Raw genomic sequence first — 19,150 nt, 5'->3', positions numbered from 1 at the left:
ACAGAAACTAGCAAATTTTGAGAAGAAACGTTTTTATGTATAGCAGAGAAAATACAACAAAAATTGCAAAATCTAAAATTTTGTTCCAGTCAAACTTATGCAGCGAGTACAATGATGTTTCTACCCGCCATAGAGAGCAAAGTCAGGAAACGAGTATAAAAATTAAAGAATAATAAGGGAGCAGGCATAGATGAAGAGCCAACCTGCGTATTTAAAGAATGCATAGGCAGTAAAAGGCCCCAGAGTATCTGAAACAGGCAGTAGATGTGCCTCTGCTAAAGAAAAAATGGTGATGCACGAGATACATAAACCACAAGCCCATTTATCTGCTGTCATCATTCTTAAAAAATAATAGCATCTTTTTTTAATGACAAACTAATGAGTTAACTGGATAAATGTAACTTCCTCCCCAAAGCAAATTTTGGTTTTGAGAATGGAAGAAGTACAAAATCAGGCATAGTAGAGTTTACAGAAGTACTATTAGGTGCACTAGACAAGGATGGACGTGTCAAACATATACACTGTTGACCATAAAACTCTACTTAAAAGATTGGAATCATTAGGAATAAGAGGAACTGTAAATGACTGGTTCTGATTGTATCAAGAAAACAAGGCACAAAATGTAAAGGTAACCAAGGCTTCAAATAAAGAAAACTTTTTTGGGACACATTGGTCAGTTCACAACTACACTTACATAGGAGTCCCTCAGGGCAGCATCTTAGGATCTACATTGTTTAGGATGTACATTAATGACCTTCTAGACATTGTTAGTCATGGGAAAAATTCCAGTTGCGTATGACAGCAACACTGTATTTACAAATAAAACGTGAGAATTCCTTGAAGAAGAAGCAAAAAACTATGAAGAATGTTTATAGTCATGACACAATAAACTTACACCAACCAAGGAGGAAAATAATTCTGTAAAATTAAATTTGTAAGAAAATGTCGTAGTTTGTATAGCAACACAAAAATTTTAACAATTAATATTGACTGTCACCTAAGAGGAATGAACCACAAATACACTAGCAAAGAAAATGTCATCAGCATGCTATACCCTAGAGTCTTGTCACCAGTGTGTAGCAGACAATGCCTCCTAGTTACATCTTACATGCACTCAATTTTTAACTGTGGAATCATTTCTCAGGGGAAGGGGGGGGGGGGGGGGGTACGCAGTCGTGAAACTACAGAATAGGATCATCAGTATATTAACCAAAACACTACCTGAGCTCACGATAAGGATATGTTTAGACAGTTGGGTATCCTAACTACACTATATGAGTGCATATATTAATCTGTTAGGCACATCAAGGAAAAAATCGGTAGTTACAACAGTTACTACAGAATTCATGATCATCAGAGAAGATCCATACTAAACGTATTTTTACCAAGTAAAGTAAACCGAGTAAACAAGTAAACAACACCATTTTATACAAGGGAATAAAATTGTACAATGACTTCCTAAGGAGATGAAAGAGACAACTAAAATCCAAATATTTAAAAATCATTTGAAGCACACCTCTTAAATAACTCATTCCGGTACTACAAGTGAATGATTATTTAGGCAATACTGAGTAGAAAATGGTAAACAGCTGTCATTCCACTGTAAACCATCATACCTAAATGACTCTTACTGTAAAATCCTATGCCCAGGATCTGTGACGAAAATTCTAACCCCTTTCCATTTCCATGAACTCAACATCTCATCAACTGTTGTGTGGTGCTGACTCAGATTTTCGATTTGGGACAAGGGGACATCGTGAAGAATCTGATAGAATTTTAGCAGTATCATAAAGGTCCTGATGCCAACCAAAAGTGCTGCGCAATGTAGTGTGTGTGTGTGTGTGTGTGTGTGTGTGTGTGTGTGTGTGTGTGTGTGTGTGCACAGGGTGGTCCATTGATAGTGACCAGGCTAAATATCTCACGAAATAAACGTCAAACGAAAAAACTACAAAGAACGAAATTTGTCTAGCATGAAGGGGGAACCAGATGGCGCTATGGTTGTCCTGCTAGATGGCGCTGCCATAGGTCAAACGGATATCAACTGCGTTTTTTTTTAATAGGAACCCCCATTTTTTATTGCATATTCGTGTAGTATGTAAATAAATATGAATGTTCTAGTTGGACCAATTTTTTCGCTTTGCGATAGATGGCGCTGTAATAGTCATAAACATTTGGCTCACAATTTTAGACGAACAACTGGTAACAGGTAGGTTTTTTAAATTAAAATACAGAACGTAGGTACGTTTGAACATTTTATTTCGGTTGTTACAATGTGATATATGTACCTTTGTGAACTTTTCATTTCTGAGAACGCATGCTGTTACAGCGTGATTACCTGTAAATACCACATTAATGCAATAAATGCTCCAAATTATGTCCGTCAACCTCAATGCATTTGGCAATACGTATAACGACATTCCTCTCAACAGCGAGTACTTCGCCTTCCGTAACGTTCGCACATGCATTGACAATGCGTTGACGCATGTTGTGAGGTGTTGTCGATGGATCACGATAGCAAATATCCTTCAACTTTCCCCACAGAAAGAAATCAGAGGACGTCAGATCCGGTGAACGTGCGGGCCATGGTATCGTGCTTCGACGACCAATCGACCTGTCATGAAATATGCTATTCAATACCGCTTCAACCGCACGCGAGCTATGTGCCGGACATCCATCATGTTGGAAGTACATCGCCATCCTGTCATGCAGTGAAACATCTTGTAGTAACATCGGTAAAACATTACGTAGGAAATCAGCATACATTGCACCATTTAGATTGCCATCGATAAAATGGGGGCCAATTATCCTTCCTCCCATAATGCCGCAACATTCATTAACCCGCCAAGGTCGCTGATGTTCCACTTGTGGCAGCCATAGCGGATTTTCCGTTGCCCAATGGTGCATATTATGCCGGTTTACGTTACCGCTGTTGCTGAATGACGCTTCGTCGGTAAATAGAACGCGTGCAAAAAATCTGTCATCGTTCCGTTATTTCTGTTGTGCCCAGTGGTAGAATTGTACACGACGTTCAAAGTCGTCGTCATGCAATTCCTGGTACACAGAAATATGGTAAGGGTCCAATCGATGTTGATGTAGCATTCTCAACACCGACGTTTTTGAGATTCCCGATTCTCGCGCAATTTGTCTGCTACTGACGTGCGGATTAGCCGCGACAGCAGCTAAAACACCTACTTGGGCATCATCATTTGTTGCAGGTCGTGGTTGACGTTTCACATATGGCTGAACACTTTCTGTTTCCTTAAATAACGTAACTATCCGGCGAACGGTCCGGACACTTGGATGATGTCGTCCAGGATACCGAGCAGCATACATAGCACACGCCTGTTGGGCATTTTGATCACAATAGCCATACATCAACACGATATCGACCTTTTCCGCAATTGGTAAACGATCCATTTTGACACGGGTAATGTATCACGAAGGAAATACCGTCCGCACTGGAGGAAGGTTACGCGATACCATGTACTTATACGTTTGTGACTGTTACAGCGCCATCTATCACAAAGCGAAAAAAGTGGTCCAACTAAAACATTTTATTTCTTTACGTACTACACGAATATGTAATGAAAAATGGGGGTTCCCATTTAAAAAAAGCGCAGGTGATATCCATTTAACATATGGCAGCGCCATCTAGCGGGCCAAGCATAGCGCCATCTGGTTTCCCCCTTCAAGCTAGACGAGTTTCGTTCATTGTAGTTTTTTTCGTTTGATGCTTATTTCATGAGATATTTGGCCCGGTCGCTATCAATGGACCACCCTGTATAGTGTGGCAGTTACGAGCGATGTGATACAAATGAATAGTCTGAAAGTATTTTTTCGATGAGATAATATTACCACATGCATTAATTACTTAATTTGAAGCTCAGTGGCCATGGCATGGCGGATAAACCTGTTCCCATCCTGTCACCAGGCGTAAGCATCATTGGGCTTGACCAGTACATGTACACTGCATGTAATCTTTCCTTTGTCTTCATGGTAGGGGTGGTGGAATGAAGTCCCTGATCACCAGTCTTTGCACCAACGTCCTAGGCCGTGTCCTACATAAGCGTCAGAAGCGACCGACATCGAGCGACATCTGGATACGCGACACTCCACCAACAAGCAGCAGCATCGTGCGAAAAGCTCGGATGTCCTGCGTGAGAGCGACCATCTCTCTGCTTAGGGTCGACCACCTGTCTCTATAAAACGGTGCCCCTAAACTGTAGAATACTGTAGCTGGAGAGTGAGACTACAAAATTAGTTTTACTTGAGAAAATAAAGCGATGGATGAAATTTACAAAGAGAGGAATCTTTATGGAGAATTTCATAATTTATATCATCAGTTAGGAAGATCACCAAATAAATTCTTCGAATACACGTGAATGAGCTGAGGAGCATTAAACATCTCATCAATAAATTAAAGACGAATGTTTTTTACATGATTAAGAACTATTAACAGCCGATAAATGCGGAAGAATGACAGAGTATCGGAAATACAAAAGAATGAGCATAGGTTTGCCAAAGCATCTGATGAAAGGTCGTGGGTTCGGTGTCGACTGTTACTTATGTTTTAACTGACCACTCAGCTACAGTTCTGTATACTAAGTTTTACGTAAACTATAACTATATTTTTAAGGTCTTGCCAAAGTACTTCATCTTTAAATGTATACACACCTACCTCGTATATCACACATATTAAATTCCTAATCAAATACATTGAACAGTCACGAAATTTTACTGGTATTTGATGTTGAGAACGTAATTCATCAGCAGTCAGTGTTAAGCCCACGCTTTTCACTACCTAAATAGTCTGTAAAAGTAAAGCACACAAAAGTTTTGAAAAGAAAGTCAAACGTTTTGCGAATTGATTTATCTGGAAGTACGAAATAAAAAGAATATTAGAGAAGCATTTGAAGCCCCTCATTTACTATTCATGATTTCGAGCGTCATTCAAAGGCACATAGAATGTTTCTCTGATCCATTTATTTCTATTACATAAATCATTTTACAAATAGTTATTCAGAAAGCATGATCTTACTGACATCTCATTTGCCTTCCTAACGTCTTCTGTTCTCGAAAATTCTGATATTAGTACTTAATTCGAAGGAAGCCTTTCCGGACATTTAAATACCGCACCAATGTATCTTTTTATGCGCAAAATAGCTAGGCCTCGAACAGAGGAACTTTTTAAGACTGCTTTGCAGCAGCTTTTCGTGAAATATTTAAATTATTCCTCAACTGAGTAACTGAGTTTTCCTTAATTACCCTGATAACTTTCAAGCAATTAAATATTTTCCTGCAAAATTAGAAGGTGTATAACTTTGCTTCCGCGTTTGCCGATAGGTGGTGACAATGGTAAGTAGCGGTCGAAAGAAACAGGTCGCAGACATCAGGCAGTTAGCTTGCACCTCGGTCACCATAACCTCATTTAAACATTAGTCGATTTGTGTCTGCATCATAAAGTTGTTCTTGATTTAAAATGTCAATTTACGAGCTTAATTCTCGTCATTTGCGGGAGGTGTTACTATTTTGTTTCAATATGAAGAAAACAGCTGCTGAGTCTCATCGACTGATATCAAGTACGTATGAGAGGGCGATATTAGTGAGAGAACGTGTCGTGAGTGGTTTCAACGCTTCAAGAACGGTGATTTTAACGTCATAGACCGGCATAGTAGTGGAAGAGAGAATTTTTGCGAAGATGCAGAACTGGAGACATCGCTGAGTGAAGACTCGAGTCAAACTCAAGAAGAATTGGCACGATTAGTGGGAGTGACACAGTAAGCCATTTCAAAACGTCTCAAGGCTATGAGCATGATACAGAAAGAAGGAACTTGGGTTTTGTGTGATCTGAAACCAACAGACGTTGAACGGCGTTTGTGTGTTTGTGAACAGTTGCTTCAGAGACAAAAACGGAAGGGATTTCTGCATCGCATTGTGACTGGGGATGAAAAATGAGTTCATTAGGATAACACTAAACGCAAAAAATCATGGTGATATCCCGGCCATGCTTCCACGTCGATGGCCAAACCGAATATTCACGGCTCCAATATCATGCTCTGCATTGGCTGGACCAGCTCAGCGTCGTGTTCTATGAGGTGTTAAAACCAAGTGAAACAATCACAGGTGCTCGTTATCGAACGCAATTAATGCGTTTGAGCAGAGCATTAAAATACAAACGGCCGCAATACAGCGAGAGGCACGATAAAGTGATTTTGCAGCACGACGACGCTCAACCCCACGCTGCTAAAGAGGTGAAAACGTACTGCCCCACCCGCCATATTCTCCAGACATTGCTCCCTCTGACTTTCACCTGTTTAGATCAATGGTGCAGGGCTGACTAACACTTCTGATCTCATGAAGAAGTCACAAATTAGATCGATTCGTGGATCGCTTCAAAAGATGAACAATTTTTTCGACCCGGGATTCGTACACTGCCCGAAAGATGGGAGAAAGTAGTGGGCAGCGATGGAAAATTCTTTGAATGATACACGTGTAACCAATTTGTTTCATTTAAGCCTCAAATGTTGGGGAAAAACTGCGGAAGCAAAGTTGTACACCTTGTAGATCTCACGTTGAGCACCTTGATACACCGTTTGCCTGTTTTTCTCTCTTTGTTTGGCTATGAAAATTCAGACAAAATTCGTGGTGTAATTTATAGGAAGTCTTGTTTTCGCTCTGCTCACACGTTTGACAAACACGTATCGAGTGTTAATCATACGATAAAAAAGTCCTTTCTGCGTGCTGTCATTTGCAAAGAACGTCGTTTCGATATCTTGAACCGTTTATGAGATACGACGATTTTTACGACCACTTGATTCCCGAAGCGCAGGAAAGGATTCGGACCCACCGCGAGCGACCTGTCCGTGGATATAACAACCAGTATCTCAAGAATGAAAAGAGATATCATTCCGCTCTCAGTTTTAAATACAATTTAGATATATCGGTTACATTTAATACACAATACTGTATCGCCTAGAATGAACTACACGGAAAGTCTCCTCAATGTGACTTTACCTCTGCAAACTCTTAAAAATTTCGTGCAGCCATGTATCTCACAATGAAATGGACCAATAAGACATGTCGAAACCTACCCTAAAAGTTTTTACTCAGGAAGGACACAACGAAAGAAATGCACTGTCAAAATTTTAGCTGCTAAGACGCTTTGCAAGTGTTAAAAAAATAGCTGAAAATTGCCAGATTCATGGCGCGCCATGAAATGAACACCTCTATTGGCGGCGTAGCAACTGCGCATGTGCAGCTAGGTATACACACACACACACACACACATACATACACATACACACAGCCGAGGTCGGCGGTACATTTTTAAACAGGAAAACCAAACAACCCGATCGTAATTTGTAAAGGACGTTTCAGGTTACCATTCGTTGATAGTTTTTCTGACACTACAGTATACAGTTACTATTCTCTCGAATTTGTCACTCAAGTAACATCTATTACAAATTATCAGTTGCTTTTCGCAGTTTTGGTAAGTATTGACAATACAGATAATCTGAATTAATATTTATTGTGCGTTCGTAAGACTAGGCTGCTAGTAGTACCTTTTTTTCCTTCCATTTTCACAGTAATGTGAAACCTAGTTAACTTTCTCAGTTTAGCAGTGATGAAATATGAAGAACGTAGTTTGCAGCATAAGTCACCTACTCTTGAGGACGTACATATGTGTCACTTGTTAGTTGATTTCCTTGACATTCATTCGAATCATACTGACATTTCGTTTAAAATTGTGGATACGTTAGAATAAATAGGAAATAACTGTGACGATTCCATGAATTATGGTACGAGCGACGTCAGTTGCGCCAGCAACAGTTCCAAAGAAGAATATCTTCGAAGCCTTAAAAAAACATGTATTGCGTCAGCTTTTAGCGACAAAGAAAATGTGGTGAAATATTGCTTAAACGAAGGAGGGAAAAGACGCTTGAAGTTACGCAGTGTGCAAAAGCGTTTTCATTTCGTAAAATCGTGGCGTGAACTGTAAAAAAGAAAGAATGAATTACATGAAGTAAGAAATTTGCGTCAAAGGGAAACCCGAAACGATCTGAATGGAAACTGTTGAAACATTTAGAATTGTTCGTGAGAGACTATACACTGTTACCGATGGAGATCGACGAGACTGGGTCTTCCGAATTGCATCTGACACGAACATTACTAATTTCCAGACTTTGTCGACCTGGCTACGCAGATTCAAGAAATCTTACAGAATAGGAAGTCGCAAAATTACCAAGTTTACGTCACGTAAACGTGTACAGCAACTACCACTGATAGACAATGCTATAGAGAAATCCATAGCTGACGTAAAGACGAAAGCTGGTATTATCCCCGCAGCTGCTGCTTATAACGCTGATCAGTCAGGTTTCGTGAAAGAACTGCGTGCACACCGCACTTCATGATTTCGGGGTGTAAAAAAGACGGAGTCGTTCGCCCAATCAATGAAGTCAATGACACATTAACATACGATAATGCCAGTGATAAGTATGAGTGGTTCACTGTTCCCGCACCTGTATATCTGCCTTCAAGAACCGCAAGGCATATTAGAACCAAAACTAAAAAAAATGGATTGTTTATGGCTGTTTATATACTTTCCGGGATGCGAGGTCGTGGTCCAAGAACTTTTCTGCTCCTTACGTTTCGTCCAGGACTGCGCTGGACTTCCTCAGAGGCGCTGCTCCGCTGAGTCGGCAAGACTCAGCGGAGCAGCGCCTCTGAGGAAGTCCAGCGCAGTCCTGGACGAAACGTAAGGAGCAGAAAAGTTCTTGGACCACGACCTCGCATCCCGGAAAGTATATAAACAGCCATGTCAACCGGTCGTGAAAGCCTTCATTCTACAATGGATTGTTTAGTTGCAAAAATCTTGTAATCGACGTATTAAAATCTGGAAAAAAGGGGAAGAATAATTTTCGACATTTCGTTCAAAACGTATTCCTACCAGCTGCATAAACTAATTCACTGCTTTTGTTGGATTCATGGTCTGGACATAACGATGCCTCTGTTTTTGTGGAGGCCACGAGAAATCTGTAATGTAATGTGGATTCCGCCTGGAACTACTATTGCGATTCAACCTCTCGATAAAGAATTTTTTTGACAGTGGAAAGCATTTTTCGGGAAATTATCAGACAACATATTTTCTGATATATCTCTCTCATTTCAGGAGTATCAGCGGAACAGTGTTCTTACGCTCCAGTCATTTGTGCGTTACCAGTTTTCTTCGCCACGCATTACGAATTTGATCAAGTACGCCTGGTATGCAGCGCAATATGCAGAACAAAGGTCGGGACCATTTCTGATTCCGTCTCAGTTCTGTCTAAATAAAACCAGTCGTTATTCTGAAGTGACTGACTGCATCAATTTTTCCTTTGTCCGGTGTGATTGGTGCAAGAAAAATGATTGTTTTTGTCATTCAATAGACACTTCGCCGACAGGAGTGGCCGGGCGGTTCTAGGCGCTACAGTCTGGAGCCGCACGACCGCTACGGTCCCAGGTTCGAGTCCTGCCTCGGGCATGGATGTGTGTGATGTCCTTAGGTTAGTTAGGTTTAAGCAGTTCTTAGTTATAGGGGACTGATGACCTCAGAAGTTAAGTCCCATAGTGCTCAGAACAATTTTTTTAGACACTTCGCAATTTTATGAAGGAATAAACTAAGAGCTTTTTCATTCATAGTCAAATGTAAAACATTCAAACATTATTATAAGGAAAGACCTATAGGAATTTTTATAAAATGGGCATCACACATCCATGCCTGAGGCAGGATTCGAAGCTGCAACCGTAGCGGCCATGCGGCTACAGACTGTAGCGCCTAGAACCGCTCGGCCACCCCGGCCGGCCAACATATTACATGTCCTCATTGATGGAAGTCGTCTGTGACATCAAACACTGCTATGATTTTATTTTCTCTGCTAGCCACTTTTATCAGAATTATATGTGCAAGAACTGAATCATCGATATGAAATTATTCACAAAAATGTTTGTATAGTTTAAGCCAGGTTTTCACCGGAGAAGACAAGCTAACAACCACGAGCAAAAGGGTATTCCGTCTGGTGTACCCGGTAGGCCTTTTGCAGTTGTTTCAACTGGACACATCGAGCGAGGTGGCGCATTGGCTAGCACACTGGCCTCGCATTCGGGAGGACGACGGTTCAATCCCGCGTCCGGCCATCCTGATTTAGGTTTTCCGTGATTTCCCTAAATCACTGCAGGCAAATGCCGGGATGGTTCCTCTGAAAGGGCACGGCCGACTTCCTTCCCTAATCCGATGAGACCGATGACCACGCTGTCTGGTCTCCTTCCCCAAACCAACCAACCAATCAACTGGACACCACTGCAGCTGCTTACATGTCCGTAACCTTCCCCAGTTACCTAATCGGCAAATGAAGACCTGCAGTTTGACGTGGATTCCGAACCACATGTCTTTCTTGGCCACTGCAACACGTGTGAGAAGTGAATGCTCGGTTAAAAATCACAGTGAAAAAGTTGCGGTCTGAACGAGATTTGATCGCGCGCTCTCTGGACCACGAAGCTCACGGTTTGCCACTAGAGCATGCTGTTTTTTTTTTTCTTTTTAAGAAAAAGGATCTGACCATTATCCCTTACACACTAGGTGGCTAGCTGTGTCATCTCTTGAGATGATGCTCGACGTCGGTAATTAGTATTCTGTTTATAAATTTCCTCTCAATGGTAATGAGAAGCCAGGAATAAATGGCAGCCGACATACAAGGAAAATTTTGGACCGGTGCTAAGGAGAGATGGAGATGCAATTTCGTGTAAAGTGCACGAGTTTGCACGCATGTCACGCTTGCATAAAATATGAGGCACTTAAATTCTTCCTTCTCAGCGCTTTTTTCCATACTCCGTCAAGAACAGAGCGCTTTCCATGCAAAATAATCCTCAATCATTAGCAGAGGCCCGCATCTCGTGGTCGTGCGGTAGCGTTCTCGCTTCCCACGCCCGGGTTCCCGGGTTCGATTCCCGGCGGGGTCAGGGATTTTCTCTGCCTCGTGATGGCTGGGTGTTGTGTTCTGTCCTTAGGTTAGTTAGGTTTAAGTAGTTCTAAGTTCTAGGGGACTTATGACCACAGCAGTTGAGTCCCATAGTGCTCAGAGCCATTTGAACCATTTGAACCATTAGCAGAGCTTCGCATTGTGGCACCAACAAGCTAGAGTTGTATCCTGTATGCCGAATATTAGCTCCAAAAACTTTACAAATTAATAACACAGCGCTCATAGGCAATGTTCACTACCTCATGATCTCTTCGATTCCGTCTAGTGTAAACGATTCTACTCATATACAAGCGAAGGATGAAAGGATGATGAGGACAACACAACACCCAGTCCCCGAGCGGAGAAAATCTCCAACCCGACTGGGAGTCGAACCCAGGTCCAGTGCATGGTAATACAGAACTGGGAATACAGAAATCAAAGAGTACTGGAGGGACAGCTACACTAATGTGATAAAAAGTATCCAGACACCCCGAAAAACATACTTTTTCATATTAGGTGCATTGTGCTGAGACCTACTGCCAGGTACTCTATATCAACGATCTCAGTAGTCATTAGACATCGTGAGAGAGCAGAATGGGACGCTCCGCGGAACTCACGGACTTCGAACATGGCCAGGTGATTGGGTATTACTTGTGTCATATGTCTGTACGCGGGATTTCCACACTCCTAAACGTCCATAGGTCCATTGTTTCCAATGTGATAGTGAAGTGGAAACGTGAAGGGATACGTACAGCATAGAAGCGTACAGGCTGACCTCTTCTGTTGACTGACAGAGACCGCCGACGTTGAGGAGGGTCGTAATGTATAATAGGGTGACATCAATCCAGACTATCACACAGGAATTCCAAACTGCATCAGTATCCACTGCAAGTACTATGAAAGTTTGGCGGGAGGTGAGAAAACTTGGATTTCACGGTCGAGCTGCTGCTCATAAGCCACACATCACGCCGGTAAATGCCAAAGAACGCCTCCCCAATTGGACGATTGATCACTGGAAAAACGTTGTGTGGAGTGACGAATCACGGTACACAATGTGGCGATCCGATGGCATGGTGTGTATGGCGAATGCCCGGTGAACGTCATCTGTCAGCGAGTGTAGTGCCAACAGTCAAATTCAAAATTCAGAGGCGGTGGTGCTATGGTGTGTTCGCGTTTTTCATGGAGGGGCTTGTTCGCCTTGGTGTTTTGCGTGGCACTATCACAGCACAGGTGCACATTCGTGTTTTAACCACCATCTTGCTTCTCACTGTTGAAGAGAAATTCGGTAATGGCGATTGCATCGTTCGACACGATGGAGCACCTCTTCATAATGCAGAGCCTGTGGGGGAGTAGTTATACGATAATAACATCCCTGTAATGGATTGGCCTGGACAGAGTCCTGACCTGAATCCTATAGAACACATTTATGATGTTTCGGAGCGCCGACTTCATGCCAGGCCTCACCAAGCGACATCGATACCTCTCCTCAGTGCAGCACTCCGTGAAGAATGGGCTGCCATTCCCCAAGAAACGCACCTGATTGAACGTATGCCTGCGAGAGTGGAAGCTGTCATCAAGGCTAAGGGTGGGCTAACACCATATTTAATTCCAGCATTACCGATGGAGGGCGCTACCAACTTGTAAGTCATTTTCAGCCAGGTGTCCGGATACTTTTGATTACATAGTGTATCTCTCGTACAATTCAGAGGAGCTGGTGCTGGAATCAGCATTGGCTGGGAATAAAGAGGAGTGGAGGAGGTCTTACTTGATATAGTTATTAAAAAGCTTCTCACTGTTTCCTCTGAAATGAATAAGTTTTTACTCAAAATCTTATACTTATTACACTTATCAGCTTTTTGTTGTATATCCAACATATCTAATACAAAAGTCACCTGTCCAGGTATCTGTTGATTATCATGGGACCAGAGACGAAGATGACAAAATGAAAACTGAAATACTAAATTCATTCTTCTGATGAACTTGAAAGCCATAGTTTATGTCAACATGCAACACAATGGATAAAATCATGTGTTAGCAACAGAAAGGAATATCTGATGGCAGAATCTAGATGCATATCTGAAAGCAAGGCCATTAAATACTATGCGCCTCAGGGATCTGTACATAGTCCACTATTTCTGTACATCCATCCTTGTGATTAATGGTCTCTGTGACTTGGGCTGTTCACATACATACTGAAATGAACTGGTTGCTATATAATAAAATAACATCAAACAATGGCTGCAGGTATTTTCATCAAGTATGGTGAGCTACTATCCAATCTCTTTGAAAACTACATCAAAGTCAGTGAGAAGGAACAAAAATTTTTGTATCATGGTGACATGACGGTGGTAAATGCAGAGAAAGAAACTTGCACATTCGTTTTAGCAGATAACGTGGTTCAGTAGTTCTCACAGAATGACTGAATTAGAAAACTACAAAAGGCAGTGTTCATGGTTTTCACTAATAAATAAAAGGAAGATCTCATAAATGTACTTATACATGGAAGAAGACTGGAAGAAATTACCTGCATAACATTTTTGAAAACTGTATCAGATAATTAGCTCTAATGAAGACCACATATAGACAGTGTTTGCTGTAAATTAAGCAATGCAATATTCATTATGAAACTAGCCACTTCAGTGTACAGTGTGTCACATTCTTCTTCAACTCTACTTACAATATGGAATTGCTTAAAGGGAAGCTCTGGCAGAATAAATGCAAAAAAATTCTTATATTGCAAAAAAAGGCAATTGGGATTATTCTGAATAACACCAAAGTGACTCCTGCAGAAATGCCTTCCAAAAACCAAAAATACTGGTATGTCCATCTATTAACACATACAGAAGAATAGTTTCATTAATAAAAGATAGTAAATTACCAGAAGAAATGCAGATGCCCATTTTTATTACACAAGAAAGAAAGACCAGCTAAGAAGTATACCATACAGACAGGGTTGTTGATAAAATTTCTCAACAAACAGGCGCTAAACTGATAAAGTACCTTAGAACGTAAATAATGGGGAATGTTTTATTATGTGTGTTTTGCATTTACCTTTATATGAAGTGTATGAAAACAATATACGGGGTGAGTCACCTAACGTTACCGCTGGATATATTTCGTAAACCACATCAAATACTGACGAACCGATTCCACAGACCGAACGTGAGGAGAGGGGCTAGTGTAATTGTTTAATACAAACCATACAAAAATCCACGGAAGTATGTTTTTTAACACAAACCTACGTTTTTTAAATGGAACCACGTTATTTTGTTAGCACATCTGAACATATAAACAAATACGTAATCAGTGCCGTTTGTTGCATTGTAAAATGTTAATTAAATCCGGAGATATTGTAACCTAAAGTTGACGCTTGAAACCTCCGACGTTCAGTTGCGTGTTGTAACAAACACGGGCCACGGTCGGCGAGCAGCATCTGCAGGGACATGTTTACGATGACGACCGTGTTTACGAGTGTGGCTGTAGTGCACTGTTGTGGTTTGGCCTAGCTGTCGCAGTGTCCGCATGTAGCGCTTGCTGCTATTGTTATTCTGCATTCGTCTCCGCACGCAGACCAACTGTAGTACACCGTGTTACCAGACTCTGTGATAGTGTAGTGTTGTAGGAACTGTGACCATGGTGTATTTGAACTCTGAAAAGGCGGAGACGATACTCATCTATCGCGAGTGTCGACGAAATGCAGCTGAAGCCTGCAGGGTGTACGCAGAACGGTACCCGGACTGAGAGCATCCAACGTGCCGCACATTGCAGAACATCTACCGCCAACTGTATGCAACAGGTATGGTCGTAGCACGCAAACGGGTCCGTAACAGGCCCGTCACAGGAGAAGCGGGTGCAGTTGGTGTGTTAGCTGCTGTTGCCATAAACCCACACATGAGTACACGGGACATTGCGAGAGCCGGTGGACTGAGTCAAAATAGTGTCATGCGCATACTGCATCGTCACCTCTTTCACCCGTTTCATGTGTCGCTACATCAGCAATTACATAGTGATGACTTTAATCATCGAGTGCAATTCTGTCAATGAGCATTAAGAGAGAATGCGTTGCAGTTCTACCTGTTTACCGATGAAGCAGGTTTCACAAACCACGGGGCAGTGAATCTACGGAACATGCATTACTGGTCCGTGGACAATCCTCGCCGGCTCAGACAGGTAGAGCGACAGCGACCGTGGACTGTAAATGTATGGTGCGGAATCATTGGCGACCACCTCATTGGTCCTCACTTCATTGCAGGGGCCCAAACAGGTGCAACATACATCGCGTTTCTACAGAATAATCTGCCAACGTTGCTCGAAAATGTCCCACTGGAAACGCGTCGACGTATGAGGTATCAACATGATGGTGCACCTGCACATTCCGCAATTAACACTAGGCTGACCCTTGACAGGATGTTCGACGGGCGTTTCATAGAATGTGGAGGACGCATAAATTGGCCAGGGCGTTCTCCTGATCTTACACCTGTGGACATCTTTCTGTGGGGTACGTTAAAGGAGAATGTGTACCGTGATGTGCCTACAACCCCAGAGGATATGAAACAACGTATTGTGGCAGCCTGCGGCGACATTACACCAGATGTACTGCGGCGTGTACGACATTCATTACGCCAGAGATTGCAATTGTGTGCAGCAAATGATGGCCACCACATTGAACATCTATTGGCCTGACATGTCGGGACACACTATTCCACTCCGTAATTGAAAACGGAAACCACGTGTGTCCGTGTACCTAACCCCTCATGGTAATGTACATGTGCGTCAGTAAAAAAGACCAATAAAAAGGTGTTAGCATGTGGACGTAACGTGCTGTTCCAGTCTCTTCTGTACCTAAGGTCCATCACCGTTCCCTTTGGATCCCTACGTAACTCGGTGCCCTCCGATACACACGATCGAACAGCGGAGGAGTGGTACTCAAGCGTCAACTTTAGGTTACAATATCTTCGGATGTAATTAACATTTTGCAATGCAACAAACGGGACTGATTACGTATGTGTTTATATGTTCAGATGTGCTAACAAAACTAACGGGGTTCCATTTAAAAGAAACGTTGGTTTGTGTTAAAAAACATACTTCCGCGCATTTTTTTATGGTTTGTATTAACCAATTACACTAGCCCCTCTCCTCACGTTCGGTCTGTGGAATCGATTCGTCAGTATTTGATGTGGTTTACGAAATATATCCAGCGGTAATGTTAGGTGACTCACCCTGTATATAACTGGATATAAAACCACAGCTAAATTTGAATTGCTGTATGTATTATACACTGATGGAAAAAGAATCGCAACATCAAGAAGGATGTGTGCAAGATAAACGAAAGCTGGTAGGTGTGTTTCCACATCTGAAAGTTGAATTCCATTGGAATTTCGCACCAGTCGCGTAAGAGTGGCGTAGTAGCGCGACTATGAGGATGCAAATCAGGTTTGCTTTAAATACATGCTGTAAACCTCGTGGCCATTAGTCTGAGAATAGATATGACGAGTTGACGTTAGTCAAGAATGCCTTTAAGGCAGCAAAGACCCCATTATCAATATCTCACTGTGTTTAAACGAGGTTATGTATTAGGGTTATGAGAAACTGGACGTTTCTTCTGTGATACTGCAGAAAGCCTTGGCAGAAATGCAGCCACTGTACGTGTTTGCTGGCGGCACTCATGAGAACGTATGGTCCCAAGAAAAGTGGGCTCCAGGTGACCATGTGGCGCTACCAAGAGGAGAGACCATCATATTTGGCATATGGCTCTGGCACATAATACTGCATCTGCAGTAGCAATTTGATCAGCAGCTAGCATGACAGTGACACAATAAGCAGTTTTAAATCAGTTAGTACAATGACAGATCTGAGCTAGCGACTCTGCAACGTTCATTCCACTATCCAAAACCACTACTATTTGCGACTTCAGTGACATGAAGCAAGAGCTTATTGGAGGACATGGTGGAAGTCAGTTGTGTTTTCTGATGAAGGCCAGTGGTGGCCTTGTGTTCGTTTGAAGGAAGTCAGTTGCGGGGTTGCAAAAAGCTGTCTGCATGCTAGACATACTGGACCTACACCTGGATTTGTGGTCTAGGGTGTGATTTCGTATGACAGCAGAGCACTCTCGTCGTTATCTCATACACCCTGAGAGAAAACTTGTACGTTAGTCTGGTCATTCGATCTGTTGCGCTGCCATTCATGAACAGAAGTCTAGGAGGTATTCTCCAACAGGATGACACTCACTCACAGATAATAGTTGTATCCAGACGTGCTCTACAGAGTGTCAATAAGTTGTCTTGGCCTGCTCAATCATCAGATTTGTCTCCAGTCAAGCACATACGGGACATTATCGGATAACAACTATAGTATAATCCACAAACAGTATTAACCATCCCTGTATTGACCAATCAAGTCCAACAGGCATGGAACTCCATCCCACAAAGAGATATCGAGCAACTGTACAACACAATGCATTCACATCTGCATGTTTGTATTCAACATTCTGACAGCTGCATTGGTTATTGATGTATCAGCATTTGTGATGACATGTCTTGCGCTTATATCAACCTGTGATCCTGCAGTTTTCATCACTCAAATATAACTAGACAAACAGATTCCAAAAATTTCATTAGTCTACATTAATTACTTTTTGGTGTATGATTTTATATGTGGGTGCTATAATCACCTGATTTAAAGAACATTTAAGTAACTTTAAGACCTAAAATAAATATTGATGTAAATGTATTCACAAAGTTAGTATCATATCCACCACTTTTTGTTTCAAACTGTAGGTAATATGTAGATTAAATATTTTGAGACATTATATTAAAGTAATATGTCCTTGCACTAAATGTAATCAAAAGGGACTACATAAAAACCGATCAGTGAACCTGTGTGTTTCACACAGATTTGAAAATTGTGATACAGAAATCAGTGAGTCAAGGATTGAAAACCTGCTTCCCCCCCCCCCCCTCCCCCAAAGATCAAAGCCTACTGAATATGATGTAGTATCCATTTAATTCTGGTTGAGCACGTGAGATTACTGCCTCCTCCTCTAACGATAGCTCATGTTATTCAGGGAAATCGTAATTTTTAAACTGTGTATGTGATCATTATTTAGTTTATTCCAAAAACTATATTTTTATAAGATCATCACCTCATCATTTGTAACAAGCCAACCCATCAATTCACATATCAAATCACATGACCTATAATTCAAAAAACTGACTTTTACAATATTGTATTGTACAACTTGTACAATATATGATCAAAAGGATTAACAGAGGCACAAATAGAGGTGCAAATAAATTTTTCTTGTTTATTTTGCAGTGTTTTAGTGCACTTATTCACATTTTTAATAACAGACTCGAGAATTTTTCAATATCGTAATTTATTACACCGTGTCTCTAAAGTAGGTACGAAATTTCCCTACATAGCACAAGATATTTTTTATTCCGTGATTACCTATATTAGGTCCTATCTTTCAGTTAATTTTACCCTTGTTTGTTTTAGAAGCAGAGGGTTCAATCTATGCCCCACAGGCTGCATGTTGTCCAAATTGTCCAAAGCAAATTTCAGTGTGTTGTCAGAAGTGAACATCTATCACATGATCAGTGTTAGTGTTAATGTTAAGTGTTGTGGACTGTCAAGGCAGCCAGTCCACAGTGACGGGTAGCCGATTTAAAGGCACGCGTACACACACGCCGACTGGCGTGATTTCTGGAACGGGATAATTAGTGAATGCGATAAAGAAAAGAACGTAGCTACTAGAACACTTAACTTTTATGCATCCTTTGGTATACAGCAATCTTGATGATACAAGTGAGACTCATTAAGATACATGCAATGTTACAAATGGCGCCTTGCCAGGTCGTAGCCATTAACTTAGCTGAAGGCTATTCTAACTGTCTCTCAGCAAATGAGAGGAAGGCTTCGTACGTCTAGTCGCTAGCAATTTCGTCGTACAACTGGGCGAGTGCTAGTCCGCCTCTCTAGACCTGCCATGTGATGGCGCTAGGTCTGCAAGTACTGACAGTGGCGACACGTGGATCCAACATGTACTAATGGACCGCGGCCGATTTAAGCTACCACCTAGCAAGTGTGGGGTGTGGCGGTGACACCACATTAAGTACATTATGTGCAGCTCAAAACCCCATGTCCTCTTCCAGTGT

The 19,150-nt window shown here is 41.7% G+C and overlaps 1 pseudogene; it reads right to left on the bottom strand.

Annotated features, from left to right (window-relative positions):
* Window positions 1-19,150, bottom strand: part of LOC126144955 (glutathione S-transferase-like) — a 68,239-nt pseudogene that overhangs the window by 16,450 nt on the left and 32,639 nt on the right.

The sequence above is a fragment of the Schistocerca cancellata genome, chromosome 2 (genome assembly GCF_023864275.1).
Source record: "Schistocerca cancellata isolate TAMUIC-IGC-003103 chromosome 2, iqSchCanc2.1, whole genome shotgun sequence".
Taxonomy (NCBI): Eukaryota; Metazoa; Arthropoda; class Insecta; order Orthoptera; family Acrididae; genus Schistocerca; species Schistocerca cancellata.
This window is presented reverse-complemented; position numbering and strand designations above follow the sequence as displayed.